We start from the raw sequence: 20468 nt of genomic DNA, 5'->3' as shown, positions 1-20468 counted from the left end.
TCACTCTAACAATGGAAAGAAAGTTCAAAAAACAGAATCCCTTATACACACCCCTTTCCGGACTCCTTTAACAAGCATCTGTGTCATTCTCAGGAAAGTGACAAAATGTGTGTATGGGTTGGTTCTTCTATCTTTGTGGGGACCTTAAATCCCCAAATGTCCCCACAAGGATAGTAAAACAAGGAAAATTCTCCCTCGTGGGGAAATTTCCCACATCCCCTTGGGGACAAAGCATTTTAGTAACATTTCCACAAAATTGTCATTTTATTTAACTAGGCAAGTCAGTTAAGAACAAATTCTTATTTACAATGACGGCCTACCGGGGAACAGTGGGTTAACTGCCTTGTTCAGGGGCAGAACGACACATTTTTACCTTGTTAGCTCAGGGATTCGATCTAGCAACCTTTCGGTTACTGGCCCAACACTCTAACCACTAGGCTACCTGCCACTGCAATAGTCCCAAAATGTAACAAACAAATCCATTTCTAATATTTGTTTCCATTGCTCCCCTAATGAAAAGGCCTGAGTTAATCATAACACTGAAGATTAAAAAAATGTAATTATACAATTATTATAACATTTAATTTGACTTTTTCCCAATTTGAGCTTTTTAGCTATTTCGGTAATGAGAAGACCAAGTGGGGCAAAGGGGACGTTTGAGAATAAGAACCTGATTAAGAACAGTACCAGTCAAAAGTTTGGACACACCTACTCATTCAAGGGTTTTTCTTTATTATTACTATTTTCTACACTGTCGATTAATAGTGAAGACATCACAACTATGAAATAACACATATGGAATCATGTAGTAACCAAAACAAATCCAAATATATTTTATATTTGAGATTCATCAAAGTAGCCACCCTTTGCCTTAATGACAGCTTTGCACGGTCTTGGCATTCTCACAACCAGCTTCATGAGGTAGTCACCTGGAATGCATTTCAACTAACAGGTGTGCCTTGTTAAAAGTTAATTAGTTGAATTTCTTTTACTTCTTAATGCGTTTGAGCCAATCAGTTGTGCTGGGACAAGATAGAGGTGGTATACAGAAGATAGCTCTGGTAAAAGATCAAGTCCATATTATGGCAAAACAGCTCAAATAAGCAAAGAAACGACAATCCAACATTACATTTAAGATGAATTTAAGAAATTAAGATCAGTCAGTCCGGTAAATGTCAAGAACTTTGAAAGTTTCTTCAAGGTCAATCGCAAAAACCATCAAGCACTATGATAAAACTGGCTCTCATGAGGACAGCCACAGGAAAGGAAGACCCAGAGTTACCTCTGCTGCAGAGGATAAATTAATTAGAGTTACCAGCCTCAGAAATTGCAGCCCAAATAAATGATTCACAGAGTTCAAGTAACAGACACATCTCAACATCAACTGTTCAGAGGAGACTGCGTGAATCAGGCCTTCATGATCAAATTGCTACAATGAAACCACTACTAAAAAGGACACCAATAAGAAGAAGAGACTTGCTTGGGCCAAGAAACACAAGTAATGGACATTCGACCGGTGGAAATCTGTGCTTTGGTCTGAAGAGTCCAAAATGTTTATTTTTGGTTCCAACCGCCATGCCTTTGTGAGATGCAGAGTAGGTGAACGGATTATCTCTGCATGTGTATTTCTCACCGTGAAGCATGGAGGAGGAGATGTGATGGTGTGGGGGTGCTTTGCTGGTGACACAGTCAGTGATTTATTTAGAATTCAAGGCACACTTAACCAGCATGGCTACCACAGCATACGCCATCCATTCTGGTTTGCGCTTATTGGGACTATCATTTGTTTTTCAACAGGACAATGACCCAACACACATCCAGGATGTGTAACAGCTATTTGACCAAGAAGGAAAGTGATGGAGTGCTGCATCAGATGACCTGGCCTCCACAATCACCCGACCTCAACCCAATTGAGATGGTTTGGGATGAGTTGGACCGCAGAGTGAAGGAAAAGCAGCCAACAAGTGCTCAGCATATTATGTGGGAACTCCTTCAAGAGTGTTGGAAAAGCATTCCAAGTGAAGCTGGTTGAGAGAGAAGCTGGTTGACGGAGCTGTCATCAAGGCAAAGGGTGACTACTTTAAAGAATATAAATATATTTTGATTTGGTTAACACTTTTTTGGTAACTACTAGGGTTGCACAGGGTCGGAAACTTTCTGGTAAAATTTCCAGAATTTTGTTCAATGTTTAGACTCTGCTTGCAGATGTAAGAGAAGAAATCCGTACTGTCCTGCCCACTTCACTGTTGCTCAAAGCAGAGGAAACTGCAGTTCTGAAATACATTAAAAAGCGTGAAGACTTCTGCCTGAAGCCCATACACAGCCATCCTCAACAAGGTTGGAAAGAAACAGTGAAGATGAGGCCTCAGAGTCTGACGTTCAAGAGGTGGACATTGAGGAGGTCCAGGGAGAAGACATGGAAACCTGAGAGGAAGACAACCAAAGCTTTAGTTTCTAGACTATAATTTTACAGATGTACATTGAAATGTTTTTGGGTGATGTGATGGATCATTCAATATTCCCTTTCTTTTGTTGTTTAGTGAAATCATCCCATGTGAAGAGTCAACTCATTTAATTAAAGTTACGAATTTAACTAAATTGTTTTTTAAATTTAAATTGGAAGGATTTAATCATTTGCAATTATGTCTACTTTTGATAAGGTAAAAGGTTTATGTTTCTGTCTCCATTTGCTATGATAAATATATCCAATGCAAAAAACATTTAGATTTAAATGGTATTAATATTAATGTGCACATATTTCCATTAATTCCCATATATTCCCGTTAATTCCCACGGAAAGTTTCCACCTCTGAATATTTCCCAAAAATGTGCAACCCTAGTTACTACCTGATTCCATATGTGTTATTTCATAGTTTTGATGTCTTCACTATTATTCTACAATGTAGAAAATAGTAAAAATAAAGAAAAACCCTTGAATGAGTAGGTGTCCAAACTTTTGACTGGTACTGTATGTGAATAAATTAACTTATCTTCTACTATGCATCGAGATGATGCATCATGAGTGAATACAACTTTATTTAAAAACAAATTGAGTTTTTACAGGAATTTGAGAAAATTGTTACAGTAAAGAGATGTCCACAGACACTGTTCGTACACTAGGTTTTTATATAGTAAAATTGTAGAAAATTGTCAGAGAATTTATTCCGGATGCATTTCGGTAATGAGAACTTGGGGTGAAAGTGTACAAAATAAAGCCGAAAATGTAAAATGCATTTAAACTAAGAGACTTTTCCCAAAACTGGACATGACAGGAGATGACAGCATGGGGTTTTCTGACTCTCCATTCTGACTCTCCATGGATTTTAACTTTACCTTACATAAAAGTATTTCAATATTTGTTTGTTAAATGTAATAACTAAATGAGGAAACTCAAAAAAAATATATTGTCAATCGTCCGGTCTTACCAGTTGAGAACGGCTCATTTGCTAGCAAGAGCTACAGGTGCGGACATGTACTTTTTTTGCCATGACTCTTGCCTGTGAGGCAGCACAGGTGCCAAAAGCACCTTAGAAAGTGACACAATGCCCCTCGTGGCAAAAGTAATAAAAATACGTTTAAGTTTATCGTCATGAATCTTGCCCTGGATGAAGAACAGATTGATTTCCGCTAGATGGGCCAGCTGCAAAGTGAAAATTGGCTATATCGTAAAAATGAATGCAAACAAAAAAATAGGTTAGGCATTAGGGTTAGCAGTGTGGTTAAGGTTAGGTTTAAAATCAGATTTTATTACTTTGTGGCTGTGCCAGCTAGTGACCACTCTGCAGAGCTAGCTCAAGGGCAATAAATGCCAATTTCCTGAAAATAGATGGTCAGTAGCTAGGTTTCCATCCAATTGGCAACAAACTTTCATGGGAATTTTCTAGAATACCCATTAAGAAAATATGCTAATCTTTCCACCAGTGGTGTATTTGTTGCAGATAAAAATCAGTGAGTGATGACAGTGCAACAAAATGTACTTTTTCGCTTAAGTTTTCATGTACCGATACAATCTACAGTTCTATGTGTTTCCATTGCATTTTCAACTCCACTGATTTTGTTTTGTCACAAAAACTGTTGCATTAAATAGCAAGTGTGTCTACTCTGGTCTTGGCACCTGCACTCTAGTCAACAGCTCACAGATATAGTGCGGGTAGGCTGGTCTACATGATGAGATTACTATGGATAAGAGGAAGAATATTTTTTGTTATCAAATGGCATCGATCATCATGTCACCAGACTAAGACCCTCAATATTTATTGGAAAGGAGCGTCAAGATCACCATGCACTTTCACCAGCCTGTGAAGTTCATCATAACTTACAGTATACCAATATTTGCGCACAAAGGCGTTTCCACAGCCATTTCTCGCATATTTACCAGTGGTAGAAAAAGTACCCAACTTTCATCCTTGAGTAAAAGTAAATAAACACTACCGTTCAAAATGTTGGGGTCACTTAGAAATGTCCTTGTTTTTGAAAGAAAAGCATTTTTTTTGTAAATGACTATTGTAGCTGGAAACAGCAGATTTTTTTTACAGAATATCTACATAGGCGTACAGAGGCCCATTATCAGCAACCATCACTCCTGTGTTCCGATGGCACGTTGTGTTAGCTAATCCAAGTTTATCATTTTAAAAGGCTAATTGATCATTAGAAAACCCTTTTTCAATTATGTTAGCACAGCTGAGAACTGTTGTACTGATTAAAGAAGCAATACAACTGGCCTTCTTTAGACTAGTTGAATATCTGGAGCATCAGCATTTGAAGGTTCGATTACAGGCTCAAAATGGCCAGAAACAAAGAACTTTATTCTGAAACACGTCAGTCTATTCTTGTTCTGAGAAATGAAGGCTATTCCATGTGAGAAGTTGCCAAGAAACTGAAGATCTCGTACCACGCTGTGTACTACTCCCTTCACAGAACAGAGCAAACTGTCTCTAACCAGAATAGAAAGAGGAGTGGGAGGCCCCGGTGCAGAACTGAGCAAGAGGACAAATACATTAGTGTCTAGTTTGAGAAACAGACACCTCACAAGTCCTCAACTGGCAGCTTCATTAAATAGTACGTGCAAAACACCAGTCTCAACGTCAACAGTGAAGAGGCGACTCCGGGATGCTGGCTTTCTAGGCAGAGGTGTGTCATGACGTTGCCCTCTTTGGGGTTAGCGAGTACCATCCCCCGCTCTGCACCATCCCCCTCTCTCTCTCTCTCTCACCCCCTACCAACAGGCTCTGTTAGGCAGGTCATAAATTCCTTGAGGAGTTTTCGCCTCATGGCCAGAGTATAAGAGAGAGTGAGTTCTCACAGGAGAACAAAGGAACCTCTTCTCCAGCATAGAACTTGAGAACTGAACAATGTACATGTTTTGGAGAACGTGTACACGGTCGGGGAAGAATCCAGCTACGACCGGTCCATTTCGTTTAATGTTTGTGAAACTCATGAGAGACAATACAGCCACATTACCATAACTCTGTTTACATAAGAGTCTCAGTTATGAGGCTTGCATCTAATTGTTGTATAAAATGAATGAGTAAAGATGAAACTATTTGTGAAATTATGTAATGTGATTTTAAACTGTTCAATGAAAGGGAATCCAAATCCCTTTAAAGTTAAACTAAGTCATTGGCCCGCCCCATGAGCACAGACATTGATCTGGCGTCATGGGTCAGCCTTTTTCTGCTCTTCCGAATATAACCCCCACCTTGAGAATCATCTTCAGACCAGCTTACCTCGATAACCGAGAGGGCTAAGGTTTCAGACCAGTACCTCATCACAGAGGGAGTTAAGGTTTGAGTAGATTGCTGAATTCTTAACCATACCACGTGGTTAAACTCTGAGACTATCGATCCAACAGAATAAGAGCTACTCTTCAATACTAGTCTGCAACTAGAAATGATGTACCCGTGAATGCGAAGGCCGACAACATCTATTCCATAACAAAATTGCTGAATGTTACTCTGAACTATCCATTCTAACCACGGCAGAGAGAGAGAGAGAGAGAAAACTTTCCAACAGAGATCACGACGACACACTGAGCGTATATATATATATATATTGATTGCAATTATTCCCAAATGAGTGAGCGTTCATGTGCAAAGGATTAGCATTTCAATTGTTATAATTATCAACTATGTAGTGTCTTTCGTGCCCTTCTCAGTCCCTTTGTCCACCCAGCCGCCATACCGGTTTAGCCCACTAGGGCACATCCCCTATCATTTCCTTGTGCCCATATCTACTCTGTTTGTGTGATGCATTTGTGTGATTATTTAATAAGTAAATAAATTATTTAAGACAATTGATGTATGGATGATTCATAGTGAAGACTGGGTTCGTGCAGATAACCAACAATTTACAACGTTTGGACTGAGACTAACGTGAGGTAAAGAATAATTCATTAATTAGAAGACTAATTGATCAGATATTAAAATATCTGAAAGTTATGTTAGGAAAATAACTTTGTAATCTGAATATTTTCCTTGGTGCCCCGACTTCCTAGTTAATTAAATTTACATGATTAAGTTAGTTTAATCATGTAATAATAATTACAGAGAATTTATTTGATAAAAAACAAGTCTTCAGTTTAATGATGCCAAAGACACGACAGTTGCAAAGAAGTCGCCCCATCCCGGAGTCGCCTCTTCAATGTTGACGTTGAGACTGGTGTTTTGCATTTACAACGTCTACACTGTATTTCTGATCAATTTGATGTTATTTTAATGGACCAAACAATTTGCTTTTCTTTCAAAAACAAGGACATTTCTAAGTGACCCCAAACTTTTGAACGGCAGTGTACCTTAATAGAAAATGAAAGTCACCCAGTAAAATATTACTTGAGTAAGTCTAAAAGCATTTGGTTTTAAATATACTTAAGTATCAAATGTAAATGCAATTGCAAAAATATACTTAAGTATCAAAGTATAAATCATTTCACATGCCTTATATTTAGCAAACCAGACAGCACGATTTCCATTTGACTTTTATTTATTTTACGGATAGCCAGGGGCACACTAACACTCAGACATAATTTAAAAACTAAGCATTTATGTTTAGGGAGCCCATCCAGATCGGAGGCAGCAGAGATGACCAGGGATGTTCTCTTGATAAGTGTGTGAATTGGACAATTTTCCTGTCCTGCTAAGCATTCGAAATGTAAGGAGTACTTTTGGGTGTCAGGGAAAATGTATGAAGTAAAAAGTACATTATTTTCTTTAGGAATGTAGTGGAGTAAAAGTAAAAGTAGTCCAAATATAAATAATAAAGTAAACATACCCCAAAAAACGACTTAAGTAGTACTTTAAAGTATTTTTACACCTCAGATAATTACCTCAAAATGTTCTACTGCTTGAGCGCATGTTCCTATCTAAAGCCTTGCCTATAGTACCATAAATGACCAGAGATCACAAACGATTTATAATGAGAAGCACATTCATTATTTGTATTGACGTGTGGTCCCGATGTGGGTAGTTGATCACCGGTGTAGTACAGTTTGAGTTTGGAGCGATGGCATATGGTTTCGGTGCAGAAACCTATTGTTGTGCATCTCCAAGGTAAAACGTTACTCTTCCTAACATGTATAACAGTTCCAACTATGACGTGAACATGTTTATCAAGAGAATAGGTAAAGCTGTAGAAATGTAAAGGAGTACCTTGTTTTCCTCTGTGATCGAAGAGGGTTCTGTCCATTTCCTGTTCCAAGAATTGACAGGCAAATGAGGCCTATTAGAGCATGGTTTTTCCATTGACGGGTAATGTGGTAGTAGCTTATCCTGGAGGGATGTACATGTTCATATCCCTAAGTGTATTTATGCTAAGGAAATGTTCTAACCTCTATTGATATGTGTACTTAAGGTTATTCATGTGGGTTTATCGTCTGAGGATGTGTATTTTGAAATTCAAGCCCGGTGCTTGAGAGAGAGGCTTTGCCTCAAATAGAACCCTATCTCCTTATGAATAAAAGAGGCTGGTGTAGACATGTCCAGGAGAAGAAGACCCCAGGTAGCAACATCAGGTAGTAGTCTCAGAGCAATGCAACATGCAATGTAGAGAACACAACACAAACCCCTTTCACCACTCCTCTGCATCTCCCCCCCTCTTCTCTCTTCTAACTATCCCCCTCTCTCTATTCCTCCCTCCCTACTTCTGACCAGCTAAATATTTGATCAACTGGCAGAAGAACCTACAACCCCCAAGGCCAAGGGTTCTCTTTAGTTTTTGTTTTCCTTTCTAGAGGAAAGAGGGGGGGCAGTGAAGGGAGGCGGATGGAGGTTTGTTCACCGACCCTAACCCCAGAGAAGTGCTTGCGATTGGTCACAATGAAGCAGTTCTCTTCTCTTTCTCCGTCTCTCCCATTCTCCTCCCCTCCTCTCTCCCTCTCTCCATCCGTGTGCATAGCATTGTGTGTGTGTGTGTGTGTGTGTATAGCATGCTGCTCGGTTCAGAACTGGATGAACGACCTTGAGCGCAGGGCTGAGTTGCCGTGGCAACGAAGCGTCGCCCAACCAGTAACAGCTGGATGCAACAGCACTCCCTGAATTTTAGCGGGAGTCGCCACGTTAATAAAAATGACACTCTCCTCCTCCTCCCCCCTCTTCTTTCTCCTATTTATCCCGCCGTCCCTCCCTCACACGTATGTAGACCTGTACTCTCAGACAAGAGAAAAGAGCAACTCTGTCCAAATCATTGACTGATCGTCCACCAGTCAGTTAGAGTAGGAGGTAATACATTGGTTCCCGTGTCTATCAATTGGTTACATAAAAAAAAGAAGAAAGATAATCAAATATGTAGTCATTAAATGGTAATACATGCCACTTCTTTACCTCGATTCAAATATTCATGGCGAGGTACCGAAATGAGGGAAACGTAGGGGGAAAGTAATTAGGTCATGCATATATTAAATGAATATTATTGAGTAACTGAATCATTTATTGTCAATCAAAGCGGTCCTGCAGCCCTTGGCCATTCAAATATGTGTCATTATTCAGTGTTGTGAAAGTGTTGCGCTGTTGGTCTGTGGACAGGAGAGTCGAGCTGGAGGGAGCAGGACATGGTGGAGGATGTCACAGAGTTGGTTCCAACCAGCTCCATCTGGAAAGCATTCCAGCAGAGCTCGCTAGCTAGCGTCACCCGCACCAGGCAGGCAGGTACAACACCTACATGAGACAACGCCATCCCATCCACAAACACACAGTCGCATACATACACATGCAAACATGCTTACAAAACACACACACACACACACACACACACACACACACACACACACACACACACACACACACACACACACACACACACACACACACCCCTGCATGTGCAAACACACACAGGCACACACGCACCCCTCCCAAAACACACACGGATGCACAATACACACTTGCAAAAACACAAACACGCACATTCAAATCACCTTCTCACCTCCCAGTCATTTAAGAGCAGACTTAACTTATTTAACCTGAGTTCTGCGATTCAGCCTTAAAAGGGGATTAAGACTTGGACTTAAATTAATTATGAGTAATGAAAGAGAGAGCGAGAGCAGAGAGATGGAGTCTGGGATAGAGAGGGAGAGAAGAGGCAGAGCAAAAGAGGGAAAGCAAGAGAGATGGAATCGGTACAAGAGAGGGGGTGGGAAAAGAGAGAGAGAGACACTTGGCATTCCTCTCACAGGGGAGACAGACAGCTCAGTAAAGATCAGAAACCTGAGGACATGAGGTGTACTGGAGGCACTGGCTGGAAATAAGGAGAAGAGAATCTGCAACTGTCCCCTCTCCTCCTGTCCTGTTTCCTTCCTCCATCTCAATCAGTCTGCTGTTCTCCCTCTCTCCTGTCTCCATCCATCTCTTCACTACAGGGGCTTCTTAAGCGCAACACATTTTAAAACAGCAACGGTCAACAAAACAGGCATTTTTGGTAACCGGAAACGATGAGTTGTTTAAGATAGTTCTACTTCCGCCTCCTGAACACAGAACTAACAGGCGACACTTAAGTGCATGCTGGTCTGTCGTCCGTGAGCTTTCAGAACCGGTTTACCAGGGAACCTACTTTCCAAACCACATGCACGCATGTACACACACACACACAACTCCGTCAGCAACCTGACACCTACTGCTTCTGTAAGCACACGCATACCGCAACCATTCAAATGGACAATATTCAACTGGGCACAGAGACTTTCATTGCGGCTGTGCTCAGATTCTACGTGCAATCTTCTCTGAAACGCCTCGTAGTGGTCAAGCCCGTACCAAGCAATCTAACTCAGACCCGATCGCAAGAGCCAGCTGCTAAAATGTCTATCGTACAGAAACGAGTGGCTAGTTCAGGGTTTGTCAGTTTAATGCTGCTCACTTAGGAAGTGAATGACTTGGCAGTGAAGCAACAAGTAGTCTTTTCTCTTCTGTACTAGTACAAAGACAGGGAAATAAAGGGCTGCCCTGGTCATAGACCTCAACTTTATACACCACGACTAGATAGAATTAGCTGCAACTGTTGTCAGTCCCTGGTGTGTGTGTGTGTGTGTGTGTGTGTGTGTGTGTGTATTGTGCAGCCCAGACTAATCTGTATTTAAGCAATAAGGCATGAGGGGGTGTGGTTTATGACCAATTAATGCCACGGCTGTCAGCCAATCAGCATTCAGGGCTTGAACCACCCGGTTTCACGGCATGCTGATTGGCTGACAGCCGTGTTATATCAGACCCTATACCACGAGTATGACAAAACATTTATTTGTACTGCCTTAATTACGTTGGTAACCGGTTTATAATAGCAATCAGGCACCTCAGGGGTTTGTTATATATGGCGTAGTGCCTAACAACAGCCCTTAGCTGTGGTATATTGGCCATATACCACACCTCCTTGGGCCCTATTGCTTAATTAGAGGTCCAAGTGACAGGACAACCCAAAAACCTGTCCTTGTGGAGGAGGGTACACTGCCTGAAAAATACCCCAAACCTCCGGCATCAGTACGGCCACCTCTCTCTGGTTTAGAGAGAGACGAGGAGACAACAACAGATCAGCTCATCACACTGCAGCTGGGGGAGACAGGGGCACTGTCACACACACCATAGAGCGAGCAGGAGAGAGGCCGACACATACAAACTGAAGAGAAAGAGATGTGATGAACAAATTTGCAGCAAAAAGAGCGGGGGGGGCGTGGACAAAAAGACAAATAATGAGGTAAAAAAATTCCAGCAGGTAGTGTCACGCTGGCATAAAGGGTCGGGAGACAGGAGCAGGAATGCGTAATAGGGTTTTTTATTATACCCAAATTACGGAGTGCCGTCCAAAGGCACAGGGACGAAGACCAAACAAACACAGGTTTGAAAGCCAAACAAAAGAGGAGAGGAGTACCTCCCACACTAGTCTGGGATGATGGGGAGGAGACAAGGGGGATGTGTGTGTGTGTGTGTTGGTTCGGGTCTGGGGGGGTTTGTATTTGGAGTGCCTCAGGGAAGAGGCTCAGGTTAAGCTACCTGTCACGGATCCCTCCGGAACTATCATTACGCACACCTGGCCCCTATTCCCAGTGATTAGTAATTGTATAAGTGTGCCCGTGGTTTACCATTGTCTTGTCGATTATTGTTCCAATGTCCGTTGGTTCGTGTGAGGACCTGTGCTGTGTGTTTTGGCTTTCGTGCCATTGTGGATTGCGCAGATGATTACGGGTCTCGTCCCGTGTGTTAATCATTGTGCGCTTGTGTTATTTATTCGAGGTACTCCTCGCTCTTTGGTTTGGCTTTCAACCCTGTGTCTTGTATAGTGTTTGTTTGGTCTTCGTCCCCGTGCCTTTACACGGCACTCCGTAATTTGGGTATAATAAAAAAAACTATTACGCATTCCTGCTCCTGTCTCCCGACCCTTTATGCCAGCGTGACACTACCTGCTGGAATTTTTTTACCTCATTATTTGTCTTTATGCCAGCGTGACACTACCTGCTGGAATTTCTTACCTCATTATTTGTCTTTATGCCAGCGTGACACTACCTGCTGGAATTTCTTACCTCATTATTTGTCTTTATGCCAGCGTGACACTACCTGCTGGAATTTCTTACCTCATTATTTGTCTTTATGCCAGCGTGACACTACCTGCTGGAATTTCTTACCTCATTATTTGTCTTTATGCCAGCGTGACACTACCTGCTGGAATTTCTTACCTCATTACCTCATTTTACCTCCTCTGCTTAGCACCCATTGCCTACCCTCCTCCTTTCACCACTCACCCCCACAGCCGGACCCGGTCACTAACATCACCCCTGCCCTCGACCCCCCCCTTCTTCTATTTAGCAAACACCATGCATCACTGTCACCCCCCCCCATCCAACTACTATCCCCAACCCCCATCTGGGGGCCTATAGGCCCAGCAGCCTGTCTATGTCCAGTCTCCCTGCACCACCTCGATTTAGGAGCCCTCTGTAAGCCAGCGTGGAGGGGAGAGGTGGGGTGTGTGACTGCGAGGGTGTGAGCGTGTGTCTGATAATTGAAGGTTTGGCCACAGAGTGACATCACTCTAAAATCTGCCAGCGGGGCACTGGGGAACAAGACGCCGTCTGCCCGGCCGCCACACCCTCTACTCGGCCCTCTACCCAGGCAACACAGTCACACAGCCAGGTCATCCAGGAACAAAGCCGGAGACACAGAGCTAAATTTAAACTGAGGCTTTTATAATTAACTCAACCTTATTGCCCTGGCCCTGCTGCCTGCAACACACCTCAGACTCTCTCTCTCTCTCTCTCTGACACATGGAGACACTACATTAACAAGCAGAAGAACAATACAGAAGATCGTAGAGGTTTCTAAAAGAATTCAAGTCAGAGAACTATGCAACAGGACGGTTATATACATAGGGAGTGGGGGGGGGGGGGGGTCATAAAAGACAGGACCTTTAGAGTAGATGAACTATTACACACACACACACACACACACAACACTAACATCTAAAACGACACTGGCATACATGTGAGACGGGAAATGAAATGATCCCCGTTGGGCTCGGGTAAAGGAAACAGCGACACTATCGGCACATTGTCTACCGTATCACGGGAGAGCGCTGTCTGACTTGCACGCCGCACGTCTGTCCCTTATTGGTGTTCTCATGTAAACCACAATAACATTTCTGCACGGTACACACCTCCTAAAAGTATCCATGTTCAGAGTTACGGCCTATCACAACCCTTCCCTGTCTACCCGTCTATCAGCCATGGGCTTAATGGACTAAATGATGGAGCGACAATAGGTTACTGTAAATTCACTAGAACAAACTCCTTTAGTCAACATTTGACAACACACACAGACTAGCTACTTTTTTACAAATGTATTCAATCATTCTGTTGGTTCTTCAAACATTGTGCAACGAAGCAGTGGGAGGGGGGGAATAATTTGCCGTTTTATATGGAAACTCATGCTATTCTACACATTTTGCCATGAGGCTGAAAGAAAATGTTGCTGTTTAAAAGCTAATTTCCTGCAATTCTACACTTATTGCCATTGGGCAGAGAGGAAAATGTGGCATTTTTTTAAAGCTAAAATAGGCCATAGCTCTGTGTGTTGGCTGTGACAAAGGAACTGGATTAAGAGCTGTCTTGGTTGCTAAATGAACAAATGAAACAGGCCGCGGCATGGTGCACATAGCCATAGAAGCACAGTGACATATGCCTCAATGCAGTCATATTCGTGGCTTATTGGGGGTGTAACTTTTAACAACCCCATCCTGTAAGAGAATTCATTCCAGTTCTGTTTCATCAAATCTGACTAACCCAGTGCACTGCTTACTAGGAATTCTATCTGATGATGTTTGCATGTTCAGGTAAAAAGACAAATCATCCCCTAACAAATTAAAATAAACTCGTTTTTATTTTTTTTGCTCAATCTGATTGGGTGGCCCTGTATCTAAGTTGAACATAGACAAGCAACATTTGCAGCTGGCTACAGTGTATCAATAGTAGGATGGTATCACATGTAGGCTACGACCTACTGACAAACTGACACCATGTACCAAACTCGAGCAGCAATAACAATGTAATAATGGAGCAACACACAGCAAGGCTTCACTGTAAAGTAACATTTCCTTCAGTGAAGTTAACATTGATTAGAGGTGTGTGAGTGAGAGAGAACTAAAGAGAGAGAGCGCTAGAGAGAGAGCGAGAGAGCGAGAGAGCTAGAGAGAAAGGGAGAGCTAGAGAGAAAGCGAGAGAGAGAGCTAGAGAGAGAGCTAGAAAGCGAGAGAGAGAGAGAGAGCTAGAGAGAGAGCTAGAGAGAGAGAGAGCTAGAGAGAGAGAGAGAGAGAGAGAGAGAGCTAGAGAGAGAGAGAGGCGAGAGAGAGAGCTAGAGAGCGAGAGAGAGAGAGCTAGAGAGAGAGAGCTAGAGAGAGAGAGCTAGAGAGAGAGAGCTAGAGAGAGCTGAGAGAGAGAGAGGCTGGGAGAGAGAGAGCTAGAGAGAGAGCTAGAGAGAGAGCTAGAGAGAGAGCTAGAGAGAGAGGCTAGAGAGAGAGAGAGCTAGAGAGAGGCGAGCTAGAGAGAGAGAGAGCGAGCTAGAGAGAGAGAGAGCGAGCTAGAGAGAGAGAGAGCGAGCTAGAGAGAGAGAAGCGAGCTAAGAGAGAGAGAGCGAGCTAGAGAGAGAGAGAGCGAGCTAGGAGAGAGAGAGAGGAGCTAGAGAGAGAGAGAGGCGAGCTAGAGAGAGAGAGAGAGAGCTAGAGAGAGAGAGAGAGCGAGCTAGAGAGAGAGGCGAGCTAGAGAGAGGGGTAGAGAGAGAGGAGCTAGAGAGAGAGAGAGCTAGAGAGAGAGAGAGGAGCTAGAGAGAGAGAGCTAGAGAGAGAGAGCGAGAGAGAGAGAGAGAGAGAGAGAGAGAGGAGAGAGAGCTAGAGAGAGAGAGCGAGAGAGAGAGAGCTAGAGAGAGAGAGAGCTAGAGAGAGAGAGAGCTGAGAGAGAGAGCTAGAGAGAGAGAGAGAGAGCTGAGAGGAGAGAGAGGGCTGAGAGAGGCAGAGAGAGAGAGCTAGAGAGAGAGGGCTAGAGAGAGAGCGAGGCTAGAGAGAGAGAGAGAGAGAGCTAGAGAGAGAGAGAGAAGAGAGAGGGCTAGAGAGAGAGAGAGAGAGGCTAGAGAGAGAGAGAGAGAGCGAGCTAGAGAGAGAGAGAGAGCGAGCTAGAGAGAGAGAGAGAGAGAGAGCGAGAGAGAGAGAGAGAGAGCGAGCTAGAGAGAGAGAGAGAGCGAGCTAGAGAGAGAGAGAGAGCGAGCTAGAGAGAGAGAGAGCGAGCTAGAGAGAGAGAGAGCGAGCTAGAGAGAGAGAGAGAGCTAGAGAGAGAGAGAGAGCGAGAGAGAGAGAGAGAGAGAGAGAGCGAGCGAGAGCTAGAGAGAGAGCAGAGCTAGAGAGAGAGAGGCGAGCTAGAGAGAGAAGCGAGCTAGAGAGAGAGAGCGAGCTAGAGAGAGAGAGCGAGAGCGAGCTGAGCGAGAGAGAGAGCTAGCGAGAGAGAGAGCTAGAGAGAGAGAGCTAGAGAGAGAGAGAGAGAGAGAGAGAGAGCTAGAGAGAGAGAGAGAGAGCGAGAGCGGACAGAGAGAGAGCTAGAGAGAGAGCTAGAGAGAGAGAGAGCTAGAGAGGGCTAGAGAGAGAGAGGCTAGAGAGAGAGAGCTAGAGAGAGGCTAGAGAGAGAGAGCTAGAGAGAGAGAGCTAGAGAGAGAGAGAGGGGCTAGAGAGAGAGCTAGAGAGAGAGCTAGAGAGAGAGAGGCTAGAGAGAGAGAGGCTAGAGAGAGAGAGAGCTAGAGAGAGAGAGAGCGAGAGCTGAGGGAGAGAGAGAGAGCTAGAGAGAGAGAGAGAGCTAGAGAGAGAGAGAGCTAGAGAGAGAGAGAGAGAGCGAGCTAGAGAGAGAGAGAGAGAGAGAGCTAGAGAGAGAGAGAGAGAGCGAGCTAGAGAGAGAGAGCGAGCGAGCGAGAGCGAGCTAGTGAGAGAGAGCTAGTGAGAGAGAGCGAGCTAGTGAGAGAGAGCGAGCTAGTGAGAGAGAGCGAGAGCTAGTGAGAGAGAGCGAGAGCTAGTGAGAGAGAGAGCGAGCGAGAGAGAGAGAGCTAGAGCGAGAGAGAGAGCTAGAGAGAGCTAGAGAGAGAGCCGAGCGAGAGAGAGCTAGAGCGAGAGAGAGAGCTAGAGAGAGCTAGAGAGAAGAGCTAGAGAGAGAGCGAGCGAGCTAGAGAGAGAGAGGCGAGCGAGCTAGAGAGAGAGAGCGAGCTAGAGAGAGAGAGCGAGCTAGAGAGAGCGAGCTAGAGAGAGAGCGGGCTAGAGAGAGACGAGAGGGGCTAGAGAGAGAGCGAGCTAGAGAGAGAGAGCGAGCTAGAGAGAGAGAAGCGAGCTAGAGAGAGAGAGAGCGAGAGCTAGTGAGAGAGAGCGAGAGCTAGTGAGAGAGAGCGAGAGCTAGTGAGAGAGAGCGAGAGCTAGTGAGAGAGAGCGAGAGCTAGTGAGAGAGAGCGAGAGCTAGTGAGAGAGAGCGAGGCTAGAGAGAGAGAGAGAGCTAGCGAGCTAGCAGGAGAGAGAGAGAGCTAGAGAGAGAGAGAGAGAGAGAGAGAGAGAGAGCTAGAGAGAGAGAGAGAGGGAGGCGAGAGCTAGGAGAGAGCTAGAGAGAGAGAGGCTAGAGAGAGAGAGAGCTAGAGAGAGAGAGAGCTAGAGAGAGAGAGAGAGAGCTAGAGAGAGCTAAGAGAGCTAGAGAGAGCTAGAGGAGAGAGCTAGAGAGAGAGAGAGCTAGAGAGAGGGCTAGAGAGAGAGGCTAGAGAGAGAGAGAGCTAGAGAGAGAGAGCTAGAGAGAGCTAGAGAGAGAGGCTAGAGAGAGAGAGAGAGAGGGGGAGGGAGAGAGGGAGGGAGCTAGAGAGAGAGAGAGAGAGCTAGAGAGAGAGAGAGAGAGAGGCAAGAGAGAGAGAGAGGAGAGAGAGAGAGAGAGAGGAGGGAGAGAGAGAGAGAGAGCTAGAGAGAGAAGCGAGCGAGCGAAGAGAAGCTAGAGAGAGAGAAAGCGGCGAGCGAGAAGCTAGTGAGAGAAGGCGAGAGCTAGTGAAGAGAGAGCGAGAGCTAGTAGAGAGAGAGCGAGAAGCTGGCGAGAGAGAGAAAGCTAAGAGAGCGGCGAGAAAGAGAAAACTAGAGCGAGAGAGAGAGCTAGAGAGAGAAAGAGCTAGAGGAAAGCGAGCGAGCTAGAGAGAGAGAGCCGGCGGCTAGAGAGAGAGAGAAGCGAGCTAGAGAGAGAGAGCGAGCTAGAGAGAGAGGAGCTAGAGAGAGAGAGGAGCTAAGAGAAGGCTAGGGAAGCGGAGCTAGAGAGAGAGAGCGAGCTAGAGAGAGAGAGCGAGCTAGAGAGAGAGAGCGAGCTAGAGAGAGAGAGAGCGAGCTAGAGAGAGAGCGAGGAGGAGCTAGAGAGAGAGCGCGAGCTAGTGAGAGAGAGAGAGCTAGTGAGAGAGAGAGATAGTGAGAGAGAGGGAGTGAGCGAGCGCGAGAGAGAGCTAGAGAGAGAGCTAGAGAGCTAGAGAGAGAGAGCTAGAGAGAGAGAGAGAGAGAGCTAGAGAGAGAGAGAGAGAGAGAGAGCAGAGAGAGAGAGAGAGAGAGAGAGAGAGCTAGAGAGCAGAGCTAGAGAGGCTAGAGAGAGAGAGCTAGAGAGCTAGAGAGAGAGAGAGAGAGCTAGAGAGAGAGAGAGAGCTAGAGAGAGAGAGAGAGAGAGCTAGAGAGAGAGCTAGAGAGAGAGAGAGAGCTAGAGAGAGAGAGCTAGAGAGAGAGAGCTAGAGAGAGAGAGAGAGCTAGAGCTAGAGAGAGAGCTAGAGCTAGAGAGAGCTAGAGAGCTAGAGAGAGAGAGAGAGAGAGCTAGAGAGAGAGAGCTAGAGAGAGAGCTGAGAGAGCTAGAGAGAGAGCTAGAGAGAGAGCTAGAGAGAGAGAGCTAGAGAGAGAGAGAGCTAGAGAGAGAGCTAGAGAGAGAGCTAGAGAGAGAGAGAGAGAGAGAGAGAGCAGAGAGAGAGCTAGAGAGAGCTAGAGAGAGCTAGAGAGAGAGAGAGAGAGAGAGCTAGAGAGAGAGAGCTAGAGAGCAGAGAGAGAGAGAGCGAGAGAGAGAGAGAGAGAGAGCGAGAGAGAGAGAGAGAGAGAGAGAGAGAGCGAGAGCTAGAGAGAGAGCGAGAGCTAGAGAGAGAGAGAGCTAGAGAGAGAGAGAGGCTAGAGAGAGAGAGAGAGAGAGCTAGAGAGGCGAGAGAGAGAGAGAGCTAGAGAGAGAGAGCTAGAGAGCTAGAGAGAGAGAGAGAGAGAGAGAGGCTAGAGAGAGAGAGAGAGAGAGCTAGAGAGAGAGAGAGAGACCTGGAGAGAGAGCTAGAGAGAGAGAGCTAGAGAGAGAGAGCTAGAGAGAGAGAGAGCTAGAGCTAGAGAGAGAGAGCTAGAGAGAGAGAGCTAGAGAGAGCTAGAGAGAGAGGCTAGAGAGAGCTAGAGAGAGAGCTAGAGAGAGAGAGCTAGGAGAGAGAGAGCTAGAGAGAGAGCTAGAGAGGCTAGAGAGAGCGAGAGAGAGAGAGCGAGAGCTAGAGAGAGAGCGAGAGCTAGAGAGAGCGAGAGCTAGAGAGAGAGCGAGAGCTAGAGAGAGCGAGAGCAGAGAGAGAGAGAGCTAGAGAGAGAGAGAGAGAGAGAGAGCTAGAGAGAGAGAGAGAGAGAGAGAGAGAGAGAGAGAGAGAGAGAGAGAGAGAGAGAGCTAGAGAGAGAGAGAGAGCTAGAGAGAGAGAGAGAGCTAGAGAGAGAGAGAGAGCTAGAGAGAGAGAGAGCTGAGAGAGAGAGAGAGCTAGAGAGCAGAGAGCTAGAGAGCTAGAGAGCTAGAGAGCTAGAGAGCTAGAGAGCGAGAGAGAGAGAGAGAGAGAGAGAGAGAGAGAGCTAGAGAGAGAGAGCGCGCAAGAGCTAGAGAGAGAGCTAGAGAGAGAGAGAGAGAGAGAGAGCGCGAGAGCTAGAGAGAGAGAGCATTTACATTTGACTTGGTTAGACTTTACCCCTGCGCCGCCGGGCGACATGAACTTACTGAATGAATGCAACATGTCCTAGGCTAGTTTACGAGTCAGAAAATACTATGATTTATCTCGTGTCGTCTGCGCCAAGTGTGACAGAACATAAACAACACTTTTTTTTTCAACCTTGTCCTCTTAGTAAGTTAGAAAATGTGTCCCTTCAAGTTCCAAACTAAAGGACACTTTATTTTCATTTCCTCAGCTATGACCATTAATAGACTCAAAGCCACTATGTCAGAGACCATAGGGTACAGCACGCTATACCTACACCAACATCCATGACCTTGGCTTGGACCTGGAGTTATACTTTTTCTTTGCTGTCCAAATAAACGGGAATATGCACAGTGCCCGTGTGTGCGGTGCACCAACCTGTATTGTGTTATGAAGAGTGTATTGAGTCCTACTACACATTAGTGGACAACAAAGTCCGTCCAAACGAACGACGGACAATGCCATTCGTGCGTAAAACCGAGTTTGGCATAGAAGGAACGTGTAAAGGGAAAACGTAGTAAACTCACCAAATCGATGTATCTCTGTCAGCGCACCGATATCTTCTTCGTTTCGCTATTAACTCTCCGCCATCTTCAACGCTGTGTTTGTTTAAATGGGAAACACTCCCGAAGCCCAAGAAGCCAGCTTGTGGCTGAGCGATGGGGTTTCTGGGTAGTGTAGTTTTATTCCCGTCGAACGCTTCAGCTAGGGCAGACCTCTCGGATACGGACTACAACTACGTATGCCCCAAGAGGAGACCTCGAGCTGTGGTGTAGACGGCTGACAGCGACGATATTAGAGCAGAAAAATGCCATGGTGTTTATTTTTAGTTAACCTGAGGAGCACTTGAAAAGCAAACAGTGACTTGTTTGTGTGCAAATGCCTGTAATAGCTAATAGGCTGTTCTGCTATCATCTGCTTTAACATGGTCATGACGGTTTGCAGAAGGGGTGTGGCTTGGACATAATGTCTAAGTAAACTTATAACATTTACAGCAGGGATCGTCAACTAAATTCAACACAAATATATATATATCATATTTCACTACAACAGAATCATTTCAAACCTTGCTTGCTTTTGTACACGATCACATATCTCTCTATTTATTATGCGTGGTAATACTTTGGGAGGTGCCATATTCAATCAAACCACTTTAACCGTGATTTGAGTTTGATTGAACTGCTATAAATGACATGATGCTTTGATTTAGTCTGGTAGTCTTACGCCTTAGCGAGAGCTAACTCTGAATTGCTAGCTGTAATAATATTTTCTGGACCTGGAAAGGGCTGCGTGGTTTTATTTTGTATCTGTAGAACAGTGGAACCTTCAGGCCTGTATGTGTTATAGATGAGGCCCATATGTGGACTCAATATGGAGGAGCTGGCAGGGTCAGTGTGGACCGGTGGCGTCAGAGTCTGCATGGTGGCCTGGGGACTGGGGCACAATCTGCACAGTCGGCCCAGAACCTGTACCCCTGCCCACTAGCGGTTCTTTACTGCTATCGTTCTTTTT

General features: G+C 44.8%; 1 protein-coding gene across 3 annotated transcripts in view; it reads right to left on the bottom strand.

Annotated features, from left to right (window-relative positions):
• The window catches only part of LOC106571934 (nuclear receptor coactivator 3), a 135296-nt gene extending 115670 nt beyond the window's left edge, over positions 1-19626 (bottom strand). For 2 of the 3 annotated variants that reach the window (XM_014145508.2, XM_014145511.2), the window contains exon 1: positions 19484-19626. The gene's annotated coding sequence lies outside the window, so the exon portion shown is untranslated. The remainder of the gene's footprint in view (positions 1-19483) is intronic. The other variant, XM_014145514.2, reaches the window with a different exon arrangement.
• Positions 19627-20468: the final 842 nt, after the last annotated feature.

This window comes from Salmo salar, chromosome ssa15, assembly GCF_905237065.1.
Source record: "Salmo salar chromosome ssa15, Ssal_v3.1, whole genome shotgun sequence".
In the NCBI taxonomy this organism is placed as follows: domain Eukaryota; kingdom Metazoa; phylum Chordata; class Actinopteri; order Salmoniformes; family Salmonidae; genus Salmo; species Salmo salar.
Note: the sequence above shows the minus strand (reverse complement) of the source record. Positions and strands in the feature narration are given on the sequence as shown.